A 22,367-nucleotide genomic window follows, 5' to 3' on the forward strand; every position below is an offset into this window, starting at 1 on the left:
AAAGCAGTAAGTCTCTGAAGTACTTGTACTTGTACGTGTACTCAAGTAGTAGATCATCTAAGTGTTACTATAATAAGCATTTTAGTTAGTATTATTGTCTGTACTGTATTTAGTCGAAGTCAATTTGGCATCAAGGCTGAGTTGGTAATTTAGAGTATCAAAATTAGCCTTCAGTTAGAAATAGGGGTTTTTTGATATGGTATCTCGCTGTTGGACTTAAGGGCCTTTACAGCTTAGCTCGGTCTGTTTTGCCGAGCATAGCTCCACCTAAATGGAAGTTTCCGCATACCTCGGTGACATTATATATAAAAATTAAATGCTGTTCGTATATCTCGCTAAAATTCGAGAAAGGCTGGACCGATTAGGCTAATAATTATTGTCTTGACATATTTGTGTAAGTTCAAGGTAGGTTTTAATGGTGGAAATATAAATTATAAGTTAAGAAAAATACTAAAAACGACAACGGAATTTTTCAATTATAACTTTTAGAAATAAAAAATGTTCACTTAAGTAGTTGTCATATATTTATAGATGCTTTCAGAAATTTGTGTTTTATATCTAATGTCTCATTAAAAATGTCGTATTAATTTTTGCCACAAATATATTATACGTGATAGTTCATCCGGTCATCCAGTTTTCAATAATTATACTCTATCTTTTGTATTAGACTGTTTGAACAAATTTACAGCTGATTTATAAGGTTACACAATTTCGAACTTAAGCACACGTCATGTCTACTGGTTACGAATATTTGTCAATTAAGTAAAGTAAGTATTTATAACTACTACATTTAGAAAAAAAAATCTTATGATTTACATAATTATTTGTTTCCTATGCTTTTCAGTATCCATAGTCACCGAGAGACAAATACTCGAATCATCCCATGTAAATAACATATTCGCGTGTATAAAGACGTGTTATTTTCAATTCCGCAAGTAATACACTAAATACAATTATTCATTGATGGTTAAACATTCCATAGAATGAATTATTAAGTCAAACGGATGTTTGTTGTTTGTCATGAATGCCTTTGTTTTGGAGAGTTTAAAATGTGAAAATTTATCTCTGATGATCTTAATTGACGTTGTGTCTATAATTATTGCATCAATATGGAAGTGAAACTTCTTTAGGCACATGAGGGTAAAATTTTTACGGAACGTCACGAAGATGTGCACCGTTTTTGTCGAATTTCTTTTCTTTAATAATGTGCTAGTATAATATTGTGCAATTATTCATATTTGAACACCGATGGTGTTTTTAATACATATATATATCATTATTATTTTATTACGTTACTAAATTACCATTTTTTTTTTTTGGTTTTGTATTTTTATAAGGTCACAGAACCAAAACCTTTTTTACTAAGACCCGGTTGGCTACTTTAGAAAATGTGGACATAAGTTAGCAATTATGATAATAATTAATTTGTTATATTATTTGGTCATTGTTACCATATTTATCGTGTTATTTCTATATACATACATACCAACAACTATTTTTAGTTCTGGTTTTTAATTAGCCTTAACATCATTATATAGAAAATAATATAGAAAGACTGGCAAAATTAAGTTTTGGGATTTGGGCAGCTTAATTACTTAATAATGAATTTACAAAGAAGTTTCACTTCTGACATGTGCACTTTGTACGCACGCACTTTTTGTTTGAGAACCTATCCAGGTTCATACATATATATGCCGTTTTGTACAATATACCATGAGAGAGCGAACACATTTCAGCGACTGCTTAATTCATTATTTTTCTATAGGCAAGTGTGTGGCACAATACGATCACCTTTTTAACCTGGTTCAATTGTAGGTCTAAGATATGTCGGTATTATTACGCATTTCATTGATGCATAGTCGAACTTTGAACGCATCGTTCAGGGAGCTTACTAAAATATATATCAGACAACTAGACAAATAATATTTAGAATAATATAATAACTTAATAACATTACTTCCTACTTGGCATCATGTTGCCATAAAAAGCCTCAAAACTAAACATTAATGATTTACTTACTAATTTGGATTGGCTTTTGTTTTGGTCACATAACATCACATATCATATAATAAATAAAGCAAAATAATATATAAAATGTATTTTATATTATTGTTGGCGACTTTATGAAAATCACACACACAATTAATAATTTAATCAGGGAAACTATTGACGTAATAATTCATATAAATGTATATATTTTGAAAATTTGCGCAAATTATATTTTAGTAACATTTTTGTCTATAGATTGATATAATTTTTCAAAACTGTTACCTACCAAACTATCAAGTAAGTCGGAGCTACACAAAAAGTTCGGAGACCGTTGATTTTTTACATGCATTCTTTCATTTGTAACGGTTGAAGAACGAGGCTTATGTCTGATCGCGATGAATGAGCGGGATGGAGATATTTCTCAATTGTGAAGATTTATAACATACCTTTATAAAATTATTTCTTGAGAATTCATTGACATATAATTATAGTTGGTACGTTTTGTTGGGAAAGAAACTAAATTTATCACCGTGCATTTTACTAACGTCGTTTTAAACTGGTCTCTCTTGTCTTAACCTAAGGTCTTTGACTACATGGTCCTTACATATACCTAGTCTTGTTTATAAGCGTACCATACGGTATACGCATCACTTAGTTCAAGAATGCTTCGCGTTTTTAAAGTGGTACAACAGTACTAGGAATAAACATATTATTAAGAGACAATCGCAAACAAAGAATTTTAATTCTTTTTTAAACAATTGAAACATAAAGTTCGAATTTCGAATGTTATTTACATCTGAAATGAATGAAACAAGAGTAATTTTACCTCCTGAGCTCCAACAAAACGACGCTTATGTATGAATTGTGGATGTTGACATATTTGAACATTGTAATTCGATTGTAACAATGAGCGTATGTTTTGAAAATCGTATCACATTGGAAGTCGTTTGGCCTCTATTTTACCAAACGCGTTTGGCATATGAATACCCTTCACTGTATCTGGTTCTTTATCGATCTAAGCACGTTTATTATGATTCTGAATTGAGATTGTTTTAACAAATATGTGCGACTATGTTTGTATCTTTAAAATGTACACTTGGGCGATGCTTCAAACATAAAAGACGTTCCAATCATTATTATTACAGCGTCAACAAAGGTTTTATATAATTCTGTTGAAAGTTTTATTGATTCATAAATATTTGCTATCAATAATGTTTATAAAGATATTTTCAATAATATTCTAAGGAAAATTACTGAGAACTATGAGAACAAAGAGAATCGTCCATTCTTACTTGCGGAGAATAATTATCATAGGTCACGTCTACTATGATAGCATTATTACGATATGCCGTTTGTATAATTGTTGGTTAAAGGAATATGATAAAAACTAATACCAGATGCGGTACAAATATATTGATATAACATAAAGCATAGTGAATTATTGTATGTAGAATGTAACGAAATAAAAACTCATATTACCTATATATATGGCCAATTAGTAGACATATGAGTGGCCTTTACCTAAAATAGGAGACCTTACCTCTACTACTACTACTACTACTACTACATAAATACCTCGAAACTGATATATTTGACAATTTACGCGTTACTTTCAGCTGGGTAGAACTTTTATATTATAGACCCAAAAACTGGTCATCTACTTGCCTTCTAAACCCGACGCACTTACAGTAGGAGCCGGTCTCCATTGATGCACTACCGAAATAAGAACACTACCTTCGGGTTGAGGATCATCCGCATTCTAGGCGAGCACTGCTAAAGACTCATTATAGTTATTAGAAAGTTTCATATGAGAAATGGCGTTAATATCTTTTTATCGATATCAGAACGGTGCTTCAATATTGCAATTAAATACGGTACATGAAACTCTTTAACCGTTATCCTAGGCAAAAACTGAAAGCAAGAATGGTATCACCCTACTTGGCAGACCTCGAGTCTCGACCCTAGAAAACTAGTTGGCAGATAATCTCGTGTAGTAATAAACTGTTAGGAATTTTATGTAGGTCTTCGATAAAATGTACACATCCTTAGATTAGCATTTTTGCGGTAAAGCGAATTCAATTATTTTTTATTTGCTTTGGAACGATTTCAAGAGTATTAGGAATTTGCAAAGCTTCAATTACACATGTTAAGTTGTTTACAAAAGTAATCATAATAATTGAGCCTTAACTATTCCTGGAAATTACTTTTGTTTACAAATTAACATATTAATATGGGGTTAAACGTATATATGGGCAAATTCAAAATTTTAAGTTTAATAATTAAAGCTTAAAGTACGAAGACCAACATTCTGTATTTGAAATCCGTTCGTACGCTTTTCGATATAGATGTGATGATTTCATTTAAGTGATTTTATTTAATACATTTTGTCTTAGGCTGTCTGAGACAAAGTAAATAAGCAATAGGTACACTTTCACTGACATAAGCCGGTCTTTACGCAATAGTTCGACACGTCTTTGTTACCGAATTTTAGACTTGCGACCCGTTAAATTCACACTTCACGCCTTAACATTTCAAGTGATATTGTTTTAATGAAAGTACAATTAAGTTGTATAAAACGAAAAAGAAATTTGAAATTTAAATCTTATTTTTACCTCTAGTAGTTCGATACTATTCGGTTGTAATATATATTTATATCATTACTGTAGAATTAACTATATTGTTGTCAATTTTTATGCATATATTTTAAATAGAATTTTATTTGCATTAAAATTAATCTGTCAGTGCTAATGCCCTCTCATTGTAGTGTGTTAGCACGTAGTACATTGCAACTGAAAGGCATATTAACAATCGTATTGAAAACCGATGAAAAACAAAGTGAGAGCTTGAGAACTAAGACGATCCGTTTGATAACGGCTTGTCAATTGTAATTCCTTCACAGGAATTATAACGTATTACAGCGCCTGAGTCGATTAACGGTTTAATGTGTTTATATTGTTTTCCAAATCAACCAAATGTATTTTGTATGCACTGATAAGAGCTATTGCCTTAATGTAAGGCCTATTTTATTTGATCTGCTATTGCACAACAAGGGACTATCTTAGAAACTTTAAAGATAAATTTTCTAAGATAAGTTTTGTGGTGGATCTGCCCTTATACACTGTCTGATTACGTACTTCTTCGTACGTTCTGTAAATCAAGTGAATGCTTATTTTAACGAGAAAATCGTTAGGTGAATCGCCGTTGCATATACAATCCAATAATTATTGTTTCTTAGTAACGTACTGCGTGTATACGATTTCAGTGTTGCGTTTCAGTGTCGTGTTGATTCTTGTTTACCATTGTTCGATGTATTACTAGTAATATAAAGTGTCATGTTATGTTGTGTTAAATTGTTTTAGATTACCAACATCAATTAGAAATGATATATATTTTTTATCGCTTTAAATTTAAATACAAAATCATATGTGACCACGCAATTATACTTCCACCCAAACGTCTACCTTTGGACTGGACTTGTAAGCTAATAGATTTTAATCTGATTTAACGCCATTTCTTAAATCATTTGTACTTGAATTGTCATCCTCATCTACATCTTATTAAATTAGTCTTCTAGATTACTACAAATTTAGAAAAAAACTGATTTAATGTTATTACATTTAATTTTTAATTAAAATTATATGTAATTGAAATTGAATTATGTATTTAAATTTTAAACTAGCTGACCCGGCAAACGTTGTTTTGCCATGTATATTATTTCTAGGAAACATTTGTTTAGTTCAATAAAAATAACTATCTACTATAATAAAAAATGGGAGTTAAATATAGAGAGGTGAAAATTAAGGGTTGTATGTATTTTTTAATGGTACATTATAAAAAATAAAAATATAAAATTTCGTCCAAAAAATAAAATGTTAGGGGTGGACAACCCATATCACTTAGGGGTATGAAAAATAGATAGTAGCCGATTCTCAGACCTACTGAATTTGCATATAAAATTTGATAATAATCGGTCAAGCCGTTTCGTATGGTAACTAACATTGTGACACGAGTATTTTATATATAAGATATCAGTTTTCATGTTTAGATAAGAAGTATGTACTCGACGAAGTATCAATATTGAAATTCATTCTGCAAATATAGAGTCAAATATGCCAAATGAACGCAGTACTTTAGCAGGTGTACTTAGCTAACTGTAACTAGAAATAATATTTCAAACACATAATCGAGGTTCCTAATGTAAATATGTATGTATATTGACATACTCAATGTCCTATTTGTAAAGGGATATAGTTGACACTAAAAGAATGTCGGAGTAAACTTTATGACAAGGTGACAAATAAGGTGATGATCTTTAAATAGGTAAATAATCTAAATGCAAGCCGTATTGGGACTTTAACCCTATGTTGTAGCATTCTATAAGCGATCCATACAAGCGATTACGAACGTGAGTTGAATTACATATACCCGTTTCAGAGACGATCGTGTTTAGCCATAAAATTTACATTCGCTATAAACGTATTCCGTTTCTTATTTCAATGGAATAAAGTTCTATCTAAATACTATTTTGGATAGCAAGTAGGCTTTATGATGTGACCAATACGAGCAAAGGTACGTGATTCCAGTTGGAGTGAAGTATTTCGCTTGGCTTTACTAGTTTTGAATGCTATCTGGTGGTGCTCTGTTGAGACAGGGAGGCTCTGTGCATACTGATTAGTGCATACTTCAAGTTGGCTATAATATATAGAATTATGCAGGAGTTGATAAAAATATACATTATAATGATTTGACTGCTTGGTTAAAGTAAAACGTGATAAATAGACAAGAGATGTCAAGACCAAGCTTTAATGTTCACAATCAAAAAGACATTCGAAAACAACTTGTTGCATCCCAAGCGAATTTTGAAATATTTCAGTGACATTTATTCTTAATCTATATATATATAAAAATGAAACCCGTTTTCCGTTGTCACGACATAACATGAAAACGGCTTGACAGTTTTGTCTGATTCTTTTTTTATAATATTCCTTGAAGTACGAGGATGGTTCTTACGGAGAGAAAATTAAAAAAAATTGAGTAAAAAAGTCTAAAAACAACACTTTTCTATATTCCAATACAAAATATTCGTAATAATATTTAAAGGCAATTTGAACTTTAATACCATATCATTAATACCATTCAAGTGTTAGTGGAGGGGTTCCGGGGAGGTAAATGTTTATTTTTTGACATTATGTATTTGTTGTATTATCAACTTTCTTTTTTTTATCTTACTAGCTAGACCGATGTCCCGAATAGCAGAAAAAGTATTTAAAAAAAAAATCGACTGTTAGGCGGTACGATGTTCGCCAGGCCAGCTAGTTTATAATAAAATATTTTCGGCCGAGTATCGCCATATTAACATAAAATTCGAAACTCTTTAATATGTATAAAAAATCAGCTTTACGGTTGTACAACATCGTACAGGTTTTAATAGCGATATTAAAAACAGGTTACGAAAAATAAACCCTCAATCGGAATTTAAATTAAGGATCAAATGTACATGATAAAAGATATCGAATTACATCCGCGAGTGGTCAGTGGCCGTTATTGCGAATATGTTATCTGTATGTTTAATTTGAATAATAATAAGCGAGCATTTCTACACGGGATACTGATTCCAGCATCTGGGCCGGATGTTTATGGAGGTTAAAAAAATCAGGTATGGTCATCTCTTTATAATGCGATGTAGCTCAAAAGTTAATCCAGAAACTAGCAAAAGCTATATATCTGGTCTATGACAGTTGGTCGGTGTCTAATACCAGGCATTATGAAGCATAAATTAAGCAATTTTCTTGGAAATTAATTCACAATAATCTGGTGTGTCTGTGGCTATAAAATTCGTGTGACCACCATTTTCATCGCGTATAATATAATTCCAAATCCTAAAGGCCCATTTAGATGGAGAGTATTTCTCGCACATTTTGGTGCGAGAAATCGTACTCGACTATCACCAGCAATAATCGCCATAGCATTATCGTATCAAAATGTTTAGGCAAGAACTAAATTCTTACCTACGATTATTTCATACGAGATTCGCTAGGCGCTAATTTCCTGCGTATATTTAAACATCTTACGAAAAGATTCTACAAGAACTGATTCTTACTTACGAGAATGTCGACTAGTATCTACACGATATCGTATGTTTTATGTTTACGACTGTCGTACAAATAGGTTTGAACCGTTTTGAGTGCGAGATTTTTCATTCGAGTTTAGTGATCACTAGGGTATTTTTCTCAAAAATGACACAAAAATCCTATAAATTTGGCGTTGCCGATAATATTAAGTTCATTGAACTTAATAGAAGTTACGAGTGATTGTGGACACGAAAAATGAAAATTATAAAAACCGTGATGCGAGATATGCCGCTCTTAATGCATTTACGAGAGAATAGTGTGTTGAGGGATTTGATCCCAAAGAAAATAGTGCAAAAATTAAAAATATGAGAAGTCAGTATTTACAAGAAAGAAATAAAGTAAAATCATCTTTGGGTACAGGAGCTGGGGCTGAGATATATACGTGATTAAATTGCAATTCAAGACATAATGTTTTAGATGCTCCAAAATTGTTTCTCGTAGCTATTCATTTTTTACCCAACATCTTTTTAGCAGATATAATTAAAACACCCTCACGCACTGCACTCATTTGAAATTCTGTTTACACGAACACAATAAATTTTCCAGTGCGAGGCAATTGTCGCACAAAGTGGAAGAGCGAGAGGTGTGAATGTTTAGACGAAGAAACTTTTTATATTCTTTCGATAAACTTACCTTCGAGACGCGAAACTCTACATCTAATGAGCTGTACGTCAATGGATTTTAATTTTACCGTCAGTTTTATTGAAACCGGGATTCACTGCACTACCTAGAAGAAATATAGTATGCTTATAAATGCTTAGTTATATACGCAAACAAAAACTTTTGTTTCAATAAAGTAGGACCTTCACTGGTCCAAGAATTGAAAGAATCTCTGGCATAATGAACTTCCTTTTTAGTCCAGTAAGTGATATAAGCACAGTTTAATACTTAGATCGAATTGCGTGCGCATACTGAGTCTCACAAGATTACAGTGCGTTGCCTCCTATTGAAGATGTCTTCCGTAGGATGTGAATGAAAATGCACTGTTGCACTCAATTCATTTCTAAAGCTCCCTTGTTATATATTTAAATCGATAAGATTGATTCTTCCGCTATTAAAAAAAATAACAAGTTCAATGGAAGTAGGTATCGGTGTCAGAGGAAGTAAGACGAATAAAGGTTTAATTAAGAGTCATTTAATCTGATTTCGGTTTTAGCAATATGTACTTATAATACACAGCATTTAATACTTTATTTTTTTTCTAAAATAATCTCACCACCATAGGCGCAGGACCATACCGTATTTAGACTTACGGTAGCTTATAAATACAATTGTAAATTATATATTAAACAGCCCAATATCGCAAAGCTTAAAAAAATTGCCGAGTTACGGAATTTATGGGTTTTATATTGTCATACGGGAATAACAAATTGAGTCAATGTAAGTTATAAATAAATACGACATTTCTGCTATTACAAACATCAAACATTTATACGAAAAAATATTCATATAGAAACCCAAAATACCTTCTATGAATTGAGTTGTATAAGATACTAAACAACATTCTCTCACATTCAGAGTCCCGCTAAACTTATTACCATTGCTACTAAACAAGTATATTTACACCTGTCTGCTATTAAGTTCTATCGTCATTCCAATGACACATATACATATATAATATTAAAATAAGCGCATAAATTACTGTACACGGTAATTGTTATATGGTCATAGAGTTGCGTTTACAATATTGTATATTAAATTTTCAAGTTGAGAATAAAATGTAATTAAAAAGTCACACTTTAGACTTGACATCGACAAACTAAGATAGAAGAAGAACGACGACTTAACCTTGTAAAGATGTAAATTATTTCATAGATGTAATAAAAAGGGAAAAGTTCTTATGCCATATGCGTAAATTAGTCGTTAATTCCTCTGGCATTTATCCAGTTGTTACGACAACTGTGTTAGTATACATACCTATGATTATTAATGACTTTAGATTATTTATAAGAATAATCGATTGCAATAGTTGTAATAATGCTTCCATTTTCTTAACCTTCAATAAGTTAGCCTTAAAACTCAAACGAAATATTTTAATGATATTTTTAGAAGCGTGAAATAAAAAGGAGTGCTGTAGAATCCTCTGATAATATTAATATGCTTTTACGGAGCAAAAACGCTGAGCACCGCTGAAAATGGTAGTGGATCCAAGATGGCGTGTTTGTTTCCCACGGCGCGCCATACTGGCAATGGGAACCCAGCACGCCAACTAGCGCGCACATGTTCGTCTCGATACACGACACAAAATTTTAACCTTTTTCATATACGAGTACTTACGTTAAGCGATAGAGGATTTACCAGAGCAGAATCATTCCAAATTTGAAAATTTTTACTCTATGGAAGATAAAATTCGTAGAATCGGTCTAAATTTTATCATATTAATTTCAACTACAATATATGATAAAATTAAGCTTTGGGTGGCATTGCTCTAACTGTTAAATTAATGTAACATACATATGTAATAACGACAAAAACATAATTGAATGTCATTACAGTTATTTTAATGCATCGATTGCTCCATTTGGATCATTATTGGCCTTCAAATAACTCTCCTATTTACCATTAAATACCTACAAAATTATGATTGTATGTATATGGTTCGCTATTTTTTTGAAGTTTTTCTTTATTTATGGAAAGACAAAACTGTACATTTCGTTACAAAGCACAACTTAATTAATTAATAAAGTATTTTTAAATTTCTAAGCAATTTTCTAGTTTCATTCAAGTTTGACATTTACGAGTCACATAGTATGAAATAATTATTTCTTATGTTGCGACGATTTAATGGGCGCGGTTCGGGCATCGAACCAGTACCGTTAAACTATTCTGCAGTAACCTGTTTTTGATTATACATTTTCGTGAATGGACTATAACAAAAAATAATTATATACACGATTACTTTTTGGTAAATAGAGTGTCAATAAACTCGCACGAAAAAAGTGCCAAACAATCTCTTAGTTGAAGAGCTATGTTCATTTTGAATAAAGTGAACATTCTTCCGCTGACAAAAACTATTGAAAAAAATATTCAAACCACAAGTTTCCCACAAGTCGGATATTAAAAAAATAAAATTTTCAAGAGATCTCAACGCGTTCAAAGCTCGTTTAGAAAAAGTCACAAACACGTGGTTACCCGCATATGTTTCAAAACTTAATAACTGACATCTGTTAATCTGGGCGGGTCTTAATTTCAAGTTGATGGGAAAGAAAACACTACTTTTCGAATGCTGTTAACAAACTAAGACTTAAGACGAAGCTCTCCTAAGTACTACACAACATATTAAGAGAGTTCCTTTCGGTACGACGATCACGAGGGCGATGGTGTCTTTTAAATAATTCAGGTTACAATATTAGGGTCAGCACCAATTGACCTTATGCAGCTGCTGGCCGAACGAACCGTTTTCAATGTTGTTACACATAAAACAATTATACTATTATATAATCTTTAAATTACATTTTAGTTATTGCACTCTGAAAATTGTAATTGTAAATTTTTTAAAATATGATGATAAATTAAAAATTCGATATGTCAACGTTTTAAAGACGAAATAGCAACATGTACGTTATTAATTTGACATTGCATTGCAAATTGCGTTTTTAATTATAATAATGAGTTTTGCACATTACTATGTTCATACTGGTGTCATATAACTAATGCAAATATGCGGTTTCGTACTTCATTCTGCTACCTAGACACTTCAATAGGTCATTTTACGCAATAGTCTACTTATGCTAAGTCTAAGGATAAATAGCACATATTAATGCATTTCTTTTTCTAAGATTTTGGATTGAATTAGATTTAAAATTGTAAGCAAGCGCATGTCATGCCACACATGGTGGCATATTGAATATTATTATGTTTTATCATGTTTTTATCGGGTTTTAAATATGTTTTCTTTCGACTCAACTTAAAATATATAAGTAACTGCTTACTACTTTGAACGCTGATAGCAAAAACGAGTTTTCATTTAAATAAAATGATAATGAATTCATTGAAAAGTAAATTACGAATTTACATTTGAAATTTCCTGTCGATAACCGGTATTTTCGATTAATGAATGGATAGAATTAATTCTACAAGTTTTAGAAAGAGTTTAATATGTTTCAAAACACTAAAGTGTACATAAGATAAGAAAAGAGCTTTTTGCTAGCAACGCCTTGACGATTTTACGTATTGTAGCAGAATATAATGTTACTGTTAGAAGAAGCTGAACTAACAAGTTACTTCCGATGGTGATTTCTTGAATGCTAAAACGCAAATACCAATAATGAATGTGTCAATGTTTGAATCATCAGCTCTATCAATTGAAGTCACTCCGGAGTCAACCTGCCACGTTCTTTAATTGAGACAAAGTACCTCTATTTAATCGTGGTACACCATCTGCTTCTTTATTTTACGGGTGTTTTAACTGTCATAATTGCTTTTGGTTTTCAGTCCTTGTGTCTTTGAACGTATCGTTGGAGCTCCTGGTGCTAGAATACACAAATTAATTTGGCTTAATTTTCTTATGATTTCTATACATTTGTGACAAAAATATTTCTATCTAGTCCTTGTGGCGCTATATGAAGCATTTATGTTTTTGTTCATAACTCTTAAATACTTGCTTCTATCTCCTTCAAAATTTTCGTCGTTGCACGCAAGTCTTGTGATTGACACACGCACGCGATACTCGTCTTGTCTTGTCTTTTAATTTATGTTTCAAAAATCATTCATATAAGTCAGCGCGATCTAGTATGTAGATGGAGCTGAGAACTCCTAGGGCCAGACTACTAAGCTATCGCTACTTTTACATATAACAGCTGTCTATTGATACCCATTAAATCATTTAAAAAGGATTGTATACAGTTGTAATCTTTATTTGTTTAACACATCATCGTGGGCTTGCTTTGTGATACAAGTCTGATAAAGTTAGTTTAATAATAATTTTAGTCATTTTTAAACCAATATAAGAGAAATATTTGTACAATATATTATTACAGTTATATAAGCAACATAATTATTTGTGATTATTATGACCTTCACTGCGGTACTTTATCTTTCAAGTATCGTTGTTAAAAGTCCGCATTTGAGTTTTCAGTTGTAGGTATATGAGCAGGCGTAACGTGGCCCCATGTATTGTCACGGTTGCGTGCTTCACCGCGAGATGGCCTCACGGACTAACTATTAAATTTGAGTATTTTCGACGAAAAACTCGATATTTTACATTGTTTAGTTTGATTTGGTTTAGTTTAAGTGAGTGTTGTTTTGTTTCAATATTATCAGTGCCGTAAAACTAAAAGCTTAGATAGCCCCATACGAAATGTTCTACATACAATTGTTAATAGAACTTACTGTTTAATCTTATATTTGTGAATTGTCTTAATCTTTTACGGTACTTTTTACTAAAAATAAATAGTATAACTTATGACTTTTGTAAAACGAATGAAATGAGATTTGTTTTTAATGAAAGGGTTAATTTACATTTGAACTAGTTGTCTAGAGACAGTGTATGGTTCGCTAACCAGGACGATATCGATACCACAACCGCTATTCAACTAAACTATGTATATTATCAACCTAAGGCTTGTTAGAAAATATTTCTAAAACATTGAATTTTTGCGGGTTCACCATTATCCTCAGCGCAAATTTTATATAAAAAATGCATTACGGGTTTGTCGTGAGGATAAGTAAATACAGATATTTAAAAGGAATTTTTAATCCATTCTAATTTAGAGAGCATGAGCTTGTTATGTTTAGCGACTTCTCAACTATTTCTTCTGGACTACAAAGTCTTTAGTTGCATTTAATATCATCTTTAGATTTTTTATTACTACTTACTGTAAACATTATATCTTTAATTTTGAGACAAATAATCAATAGTTCTGAGACATGAGACATTCCTTCCCCTTTGTTTATTCAAACAAAAATGTTGGTTTCTGTACATTTTTAATTTATGACATAACGTCTTAGTATTATATTTGAGTCTACGATTGCTGTTAAAACTGCATATGTTTTGATGAATAAATGATAATCTCACACGCGGGCTAGGAGTGTTTACTGTTTACGCTCTGGGAGATTGTAATTATAATAATGAGTTCACATGTTTATTACATTATTTTGTTTGCACTAGTTACTTGTTATTTGAGGCAGAAGTATTTCTTCACATATGGCATAGCGATAAAGTACTGACTACATATTATTGTATCTGCTTTGTGATACCAAAAATGAAAAAATAGAACTTAATTATATTGTCAAATTCCATAGATTCTCCCATACAATAATTGTTTGAAAACTTTCGGTAAGCGCCAATCACATTTGTGTTTATAGTGCACTGTTACAATGTTATATTAGTACAAACAATATCACTTATAATAACTTTCTTGGATGTTTACATTTTAAAGGTAAACTAAGGAAAGAATAAACCTTCCTTTCTGCTTGTAAAAATTGCAGATTACGTGACGACCTTAGTGTTATCATTGCCTTATAATTAATTTTGACCTCATTAAAATTTCAAAGACACGCTGGTGTAAAGGAAACTCAGTATAATAGTTTTTTTATGCAGTTTGTTAATTCATTGTTTTCTGCCTGATGCGCCGATGTTATTATTCTACGAAGATGATCAGCCTTTTAGCTCCAAACAAGTTATGAAATAAGAATGAATTTTTGTTAAATTAATTAATTTCATTAAAACAAGCAGTGTCTCCGATTCATACAACAGCTATCCAATAAGGAATTCATAAAATTGTTGACAAAAAGTTTAAAAACATCGTTAGTTGCGTAACAAAAACATTCAGTCGCCATGTGATTACTATGAATATGGCAGATATTAAGATATGCGATATCATGGGTTTGAGCCTTGAGGGACGTCACACTCGGTTGCGCTGAGTGCGTCACGGGCTGACGATCTCCCTTTTTAATCGCCTTCGGGAGACCTCGTTGTTCTTCGGACGTCTTCGAATCATATCTCCTAATTCTTTAGGTGCGCGTGCGCTGAGTCAACTAATTCTCTATCATTATGATTAATGAATGCGATGATATCTTGTTGTTACAACACATCACTCGGCTGACTACTTATGTTTTTGCATATAAAGAAAGCGATGCATTATCATGTACAGTTGTTATGAAGCTTCTACCGTTCGTAGCAAAGTTTCAAATTCTTCTGCCACGTATATGCTGAGAAAATTTCCACGACACCACGAATGAAGAATACTCAAAACGTCCTCAGATTCGACAAACTGGAGTCAATTTTTCTTTGTATTTAGTTATGGTGACTATTACATTGTGTTAATGACATTGACTTCAAAATAAGTTCATTAGTAGAGTACCTAAGTTAGAAGAAGGACTTTATCAGCTTATAATATCGTTTACAGATATAACGTTCCGATAAGCATAGTTACTACAAACCAAACAAAGCACAAAAATCATGATTATTTTTTTCTTAAACAAGATAGATTTGTAAATACCAGATGTGAACTATTTATAATGTTTAGATTGTTTTTTTACTTAATAAAAATTAATTATAATAAATAACTAATTCATAAAAATTTATTTTCTTATTCATAAACACACACATAAAAGTATATCTAGAAATAGCAATTAAATGCTTTATCGTAACAAAACATTCTTTATTTGAGACTTATAGTACGTTTCCCATAATATATAGGCAACTACAAATCATAATAAATGAGTGTAGTTGTCGTACTACACAGTTTTTCCTTATGATAGAAACTGCGGTCCTGCGGTAGATTAAATGCTGCTAACATTTGCATTCATCATTCAACACTTTTATGACATTCCAATTTTATTTTAAAAAACAAAATATACTCCGATCTTCAACATTAACTCAACGTTTCATTCAACAACACAACACATTATATCTTTAATTATTTTTAAACAGTCCCAGTGTAGATATTGAGCAGAATACACAAATTGGAAGTATTAGAGAGGCGCTCCTCAAAAATGATAGAAGAAACACATTCCATCAAGCTTAGTCGACCCAAAGGAACACACGGTCGCGCACTGAACATGATCGCATCAATTAAACTATTAAAGCGTACACACACATAGAAATATCTATACTATTTTATTCCTTATAATATATTATTTATGATAAATATGCTATTAGCTATTAAGATTACCCCTTATCACTTGCATAAAATAAATAATCGGGACTCATTTCTATGGCAATTTCATTCATATAAGCAAGATAGCAATTCATATGCTTATGAGTATATATTTATTGACATAATTTTCTATAAATTGTTGGTGGTGGTGTTGGTTTGCAAACTGTTATGATCAACCACTGTCTAGGATAAAAGGAGCTGTAGAAGATTCTTATTTCAGAGGCTTTAACACGCTTTGAATCCCAGACCTAGAGTGAGTGAGTGACAAGGTTACATAGGTTAGTAATACGCGTCTCTCCTTCTGTTTTTTTGGAAGAGAATAAAAATAAGTAATGCTTCAAAATCTGTTATGTATAATACGTTTTTTGTCTGTATGAATATGTTCGGTATCAATTAATAAGAACTTATTTTTCTTATTCTTGAATACAAAGGAACAGTGTTTTATGCCCTTTGTATTTAGTGAGTCCGTTGTTTTTTTGCATTAAAGGGCAACAACGTCCGTGACTTTAATGTAAATCAGTTGACCTATGTTCACATTTAATTTGTCGTATACTACACATGTTATCTAAACTCTTGTAAACTCGTTAACATCGAACTTTGTCTATATAAATAATACAAAGTCTATCCAGTATTAATATTTCATATCGTCAAAATAAAGTTGTTATGTCTAAGATTACAGTCAATTTAATTAAACAATGTCTAATGATTAAACAAATGTATTATATTTACAGTCAAGTACTAGGACTGAGATGATATATCGTCATGACACGACGGTTTTCGTAAGCGCTTTTTTAAGTAAAACCAAGATTAATGTAAATTACAGTCCGTAAAACCGTTTACGACGATATCGTTTAGAACAACATACGGTTATATTGACTAAAATCAAAGGTCCCGGCTGAATTCTATTGTATTAGGTACTTAATAACAACGTCCTCGGCTGTTACGACTATCGGTTTTTAGGACCAAATATGAGTAGTCCCTTCGATGTCGTTATAGCAGATTTTGACAGAATTGAAATTTATATACTGTAAGCAAAATTACCCCCGGTTTTAAGGAATTCACTTTTCTAACGTACTTTTATTGCCCTTGGAAAGTTATTATAAGAATTATTGTGTCAAAATTCTTGGTGCATTTGACGGACAAATAGATTTCCGGGTCTGTTTTGTTGTCCATTTTAGGCAAATAGGCATTTTAGTAAGAAATATAAATTTCAGGTGATAAATGCGACGATATTGGTGAGACAATGTATTTTACTGAAAGGAATATTCTTTTCCAGTTTTACCACAATGGGCCACATAGTTATTTAAATTATACGGCTTATACACTATTCAATAGAGTCACAGATTGGTTATGAGCAATTACATATGTAATTAAACCTTTGAGTCCAGGTAACAATAAATAGATAGAACTGTGATAATTGCGTGAGATATCGTATATAACGTTCGTAGATTAGTTTTAATAGCCTAGGAATTACCTAAGACTATATAGCTATACACAGTATTTAACGTTTTCCGTTTTTAATCTTAGGAATGATTTGGATAGATGACATATTATACTAGTTTCATAATAGTATTGTCTTTTATTGACATAACCTTAACACATTTAAAGAAAACACTTTTTAACCGGATTGAAGTTATGTATTAATATAAATTTACAATTATTTTACATAATTTTAAATTGAACCGACGCTTCGCGTTCTTTACAGCGTGCGTGCGGTGATTGAAGACAAAAGCTGTTGAATGTTAAAAAAGTATCACAGCTGTAGAAAAAGTTGTATTATCTGTATTTATTCCGGAGTTGGTACCGACTAAAAGATGGAGGGTTTTGGCAGAAATGGCTCACGGTGTCCTCTATTTTCGCGGATTGTTTATCTTGAGATTTTAATTGGGATAATATTGGATCCCAGGGTTCTCAATTTTAGTTTCATGTCCTAATCAAATCTGGGCTTTCAGCACTTGTGAAATCAAATTGATTTGATTGCGATAGCGAAAGGTCCTTTACCTATAGAATTGGTACATAAGGAAGTGTAACTTTTCACAGTTCAGATCATTTGCTTTAGTAATTTCCTTGATCAAGATCACCTTTGGCCGGATTTAAAAGTACTATGCTTGTTCAATGAGGCACAAGACAAGCTGAGAGAATGTTCAATGCTTAACGGTATCATCTTACGAGGTAAACTTACAAGTATCCAATTCGTGGAAACTATGTCATGTTCTCAGTTATCTTAAGTTCTTATGATTTACATAACACCCTTTATATTTTAATTAAATAGTTTTATACGATAAAAGAAATATTTGTACTAAATTCTTAATATTACACATGTTCAGTTGTGCATTGATAGGTTTAATAGAACTGTTCATTTAAATATGACGTCATGTAACCTCTTTATACATAATGAGACTCAAAGAAAAGATCGTAACGTTTTTATATTAATGTTTTTTACTTCTCATAATACATTTTTTTATTCTGACTTTTGTGGATACGACGTATAAGATACGTATAAATTCAAACGAGCGTTGTTTGCATCAACAAGTACATTTAATTAATTAAGAATACTATATCTCTTGTTCACGGGTAACACAAGGTCGCTGTAACCAGATTGAAATCATGATATAACATTTACCCACTAGATAATATACAATAGTATAACATGATAAAGATGTTGTTGAGTCGTTATAAAGTTCCTTCATTCAAAGTTCCAGTATTACCTTCATTGCTCAGTGAATGATCTTCAGAAGTAAATAAACTATAACCCTCTATAGGCCTCACAGATCTGAATATGTTTTGTCAACAGTTTTCTTTACAAGGTATAAGATTGACAGCCTTTTGATACACATCGATTATTGTTTCTTTTGAGCATACAAGTATATGTGATTATAGATTATAATTGGTTTAACCACTGATCTAGTAGTAAATAAATGCTTTTTTCTCAAGGTATTATTTTTCAAGGCAATGCTTGTGCATTGTGTGTTTTATGTTGTATAAGTCCCGGCGCTGTTAAAATTATGTTCGACTTCTTTAGACTCTGTCATCGTTGGATATATAATTTTGTGAACACACACAATTCATCAAAATCAGTACAGCTAGTTTAATTATACACCGATAATTTTATATAAAGATACAACATACGTATTGCAATTATTCGAGTTCTATTTATATGTATATGCCCTAATGGTTTCTAGCACAAGGATATTATATGATTTATTTGACACGTGAGGAATAAGGAAACAGAGGTAAGTTAGGCTTATAAAATTACCTTGACAGAATTATTTTGACAGCGTTTAAGAAAATTCGAAGCCCGAATGTTAAGATTTAGAATATGGTCATACGAGCGCAGATTAAATTATTTAATGAGATTATTAGACTTTACTATTCCTTTGTAGAATAAACAGGAAACGGTTTCATGCATATGAGATAAAACATATTAATTACGGATATACAAGATTAACTAGTTTTTTAACACTAGTAGATAACGGATAAAAACACATAAAATGAGTAGAATTAATGGTAAATAGTTCGCCGTAGCATAAATTCGCAATGCGGTAATTTTTTTTATATTCATATGCTAATTGACCAAACGAAAACGGTATAGAATACATAAAAACATTTCAATGAAACTTATTTAATACACCTTCACTAAAACTTTGATACACTTTAAAATGTCTATTTAATGTTTTGTTCTTTTAACTCCAGTTTTACTTTAAAAAGTAAGCAAATATGACTAAGACCCCATAGCTTATTTAGGCTTAAATAGGTTTATAATAAAACTGATAGTTTAAAGCATTAAAATCTCTCAATCGTTATACAATTAACTTTGATAAAGATGACGCGTTTAACTCATTGGTACCTAGTAATTGTGAACTAGTGAAATCATCAGCGTGTGGAACACATTTAAGATATAAATCCTTAAATGGCCAATGTAAAACCGACCTTAACACTGTTATTAATGAGTTCAATTCAGTTCAAAACCGTGATCATATTATATTAAAGTTTTTGTAAGCAGTGGTATTGTAAAGTACAAACAGCAAAAACACACTGGCAACGAAATGTCGTTCTTTTAATAACTTTTTGCTCGATGTTCTGAAATGGGAAGGTAGTAATTTAAAACGAATGTACTTCACATCAAAACTGTAAAATATAATTAAATTCAATGGTGCCTACAAAATTTTACTATCTAAATAAATCTAGATATTATTCAATTTTAAACCACATTTATTTGGCTATTACTTTTTCAAGGCCAACCGTGTCGCAATTTATATCAAATAAATAAATATTCTTATTATTATTTAGTTCATATGATTCATTCCTTACAGTTTTTATGTTAGATCAATTCACCATGACTTTAAGTTTTTCTGGACCTTTCGGGCCAATTCTAATAATATACTTTACTGATAAGTAAGCTAAACAGTAAACACTTGAAATAAATCAGATCGAGTCGTTTCACAACCATATAGGGGTAAACAAGTAGTTTTTACCCACGGGATACGCTAGGAACACAAAAACTAGCAAACGGCACTCAAGGGATGTTCATTAGGGGTGTCTTTTTTACGGGCTGTAGGTACTCGTGTTAGCTTCCGTTTCATTGTAATAGCGGAAGTGGGGTAAGTACAGGACAATTTTTACAAGTGGAAAGCGTATGAGGAAGTTATGAGATAATATTACAGACAAACGTTTTTATGGTCTTTTTGAACCTAAGAATTTGTAATAAAGAGGTAGACCGAGGCCAAAAAGGTGGGCCGATGATTTGATAGAAAGAGTATGAAAAGACTGGCAGGCTATTAGTAAAGATAGAGAATTCTGGAAAGGATTGGAGGAGGCCATCACCCATGTCCACAGGAAACTAACATAATACTACTAACGTAGCTTTAACTAAATACGAACAAGACTACTAAAAACATTTGAAAGGGAACTTAAGGATATGGAAATTAAAAAAGGCTTTATTATTATAAAGAGGTAGAATTTTAAATGCTTTCTGTACTAATTCGATTCTAAATTATAAACCTGAACTTTTTATTATTCTTCTGCTTGAAGATTTTATATGATTGACAGAGACAAAAGTGACAAATTTATATGATAATTTAAATATTTACTCGAATAATGTGGTTAGCACATTGCTTTATATATAAGAACAATAAAATATAAGCAAATAAATTGAATATATCGTAAATTAGGTAGTGTAGTGGTTTATAAATCCTATACCTAATCAAAATACTCGGCTACGAACCACGTTCTGGTCAACCGCATTACATTTATTTTTGTATCGCATTACAGTATGTTAGTTTCACACAATTCGTAATTGTTATTATATATAAATGTTTGGTGTAACTATTACAGAGAAGACTCTGTTGAGCATACTAGTAAATATCTCTGGGTAATTGATAATACGTAATGCTTTTTACTCTACATGAAAATCTGGCAGATTGGTGGTATCTCTCAGAAAGACTGCCTTAGTATATACTTAGTCCCAAAGAACCAAATAATGCATTATGAAACCTCATTGTATTAACAAGATGAAAGATTTTCTTTTTTTTATACAATAGGGACACATTTAAATATTGTTTCGTGCTTATACTAAGTAATTTATTTATTAACTAATTTCGTACGAGAACATTTTATTAGGGTATTGTAAAGTTTGAGAATATTATATATATTTCAAAGTATAACCGGGACATCAATTATACGTTGAATATGAAACACAGGCTAAGAGCTTAATCTTGACTTAATTGGACATCGAACGGAAGAGAAATCGAGAAAAACGAGTGTCCAAGTAAACGAGTCTAGCATCAGACATCCAGACCTATGATTTCTTAAGAAATCGGAATTCTTTAATTTGAAAGTATATGAGATTTCAATCTTATTCAATATTATTTTGATATATATATTTTTGAGTTTACAGATATTGAGATATAATTATACTCGAGATTTTATATTTCATAGAACTTTGTTTTCTTACTCTGCATTCTTAACATACTAACTGTATTCTGTCCAAAGAGCACTGATGAATTGCTCCAATTAAAATTATGGTCTTTAGATTAATGTTTTTACAGATGCCACGCCACCCGTAGTTTTAGTTAAAAGCGAATGAGAACAAAGTTTCTGCATTATGACACACATATACAGTAGGGGACATCTGGTAGATAATATT

General features: G+C 31.4%; 1 protein-coding gene across 1 annotated transcript in view; it reads right to left on the reverse strand.

Moving 5' to 3' along the window:
* The window catches only part of LOC125062828 (epidermal growth factor receptor), a 62,696-nt gene that overhangs the window by 39,740 nt on the left and 589 nt on the right, over positions 1-22,367 (reverse strand). The gene's annotated exons all lie outside the window — the stretch shown is intronic.

The sequence above is a fragment of the Pieris napi genome, chromosome Z, assembly GCF_905475465.1.
Source record: "Pieris napi chromosome Z, ilPieNapi1.2, whole genome shotgun sequence".
Taxonomy (NCBI): Eukaryota; Metazoa; Arthropoda; class Insecta; order Lepidoptera; family Pieridae; genus Pieris; species Pieris napi.